Source organism: Myotis brandtii, unplaced genomic scaffold, assembly GCF_000412655.1.
Source record: "Myotis brandtii unplaced genomic scaffold, ASM41265v1 scaffold691, whole genome shotgun sequence".
NCBI lineage: Eukaryota > Metazoa > Chordata > Mammalia > Chiroptera > Vespertilionidae > Myotis > Myotis brandtii.
This window is the reverse complement of record NW_005370704.1, coordinates 704354-705709: the sequence shown is the minus strand read 5'-3', so window position 1 is coordinate 705709 and position 1356 is coordinate 704354. Positions and strand designations below refer to the sequence as shown.

At 66.4% G+C, this 1356-nt stretch overlaps 1 protein-coding gene across 1 annotated transcript in view; it reads right to left on the bottom strand.

The window, feature by feature from the left end:
- GRIN1 (glutamate receptor, ionotropic, N-methyl D-aspartate 1) overlaps window positions 1-1356 on the bottom strand; it is a gene marked incomplete at its 5' end in the record, with an annotated part of 48234 nt that overhangs the window by 32835 nt on the left and 14043 nt on the right. The window lies entirely within an intron of this gene.

Here is a 1356-nt window from a genome sequence, read left to right as displayed (position 1 = left end):
CAGGGGCCGCCTTCAGTGTGTGCTGAGAGGGAGGGCAAGGGCCCGGCCCCAGCCGTACAAGTCACCCCCAGAGTGTGCGGGGAGGCAGCAGGTCCCGGACGGGGTGATCAGCCACCCCACACCCTGTCCCTCATCCGGCTCAGGGCTGGCGCTCCAGGGGCCGAGCACCACCGAGGGGCCGGGTGAGGAGCTCCCCGAGGCCTCCAGGGGCAGCTGGGCTCCCTCAGTGTGAACGAGACCCAGTGCCCAGGCTCGGGGGACGGGGGCAGACAGCTGGGCAGCTCCACGCTGTCCTCACATGAGAAGGACCCGTGTCGCCCGGCCGGCATGGCTCAGTGGTTGAGCGTCGACCTATGAACCAGGAGGTCGAGGTTCGATTCCTGGTCAGGGCACAGGCCTGGGTCGTGGGCTCGATCCCCACTGGGGGCATACGGGAGGCAGCCGGTGGATGATTCTCTCTCATCACTGATGTTTCTCTCTCTCTCTCCTTTCCTCTCTGAAATGGAAATAAATAAATACGTGAAGGACCTGTGCCTGTCCCAGCTCTGCCCTCCCCTCTCTGAGCCACACAGGCCCCTGCTTCTGCGAGCGGAAGGGTGGTGTGCACTGGCCCCCATGCAGGCAGCGGTGGCCGTGGGCTCACCTGGCCCAGGGGGCGTGCTCAGCGAGGGACAGCGATTGCTGTCACCTCAGCGCGCGGGGCTGGCTGTTCTCTGGGGAGACAGTGCCCAGACAGCAAAATTGTGAGCTGCAGGGGTGACCCCCAGAAAGGGCCCCACCTGGACCCCTGACTGCTCCCCCCCTCCCGCACAGAGCGTGTGACCGAAGGAGCGCCCCCAGGCGGGCATGGGAGCGGCCGTGAGGGAGGGAGGGAGGGAGGGAGGGAGTGGGGGGAGGTCTCTAGCACAGCTCTGGCCCCGCTTGGGCAGGTGAGCTGCTGGGACTGGTCTCCCGTCCCTGGCCCTCCCCCCACACCCCCCTCCCCCGTTGCGCCAGAGGTGCCCGGTCAGTGTTGGCATCGGCGTGTGTGCGTGACATGAGGGTGTTTGGGAGCATTTGCCAGGGATGCGTGTACACTCTGTACCCCAACGCCTGTGTTTAACGGACATGCGGAGGGGTCCCTGAGCCTGGCGTGTGTGTGAGCAGGCGTTTGCGTGTGCCCTGGGTGTGCCAAGCAGTGTGTGGCGCATGCGTGCGTGTGTCTGCGGCGTTGCGTGGGGGCAGGTGGTGTGAGTGTGCAATGAGTGTGCCCTGCGACGTGAGCTGGTGTGAGTCCCTGCCCCCTGCAGACGCGGGTGTGTAGGAGGCAGGGTCCAGAGGCGGCCCTGCTCTTACATAAAGGGCTGCAGTGCGGCG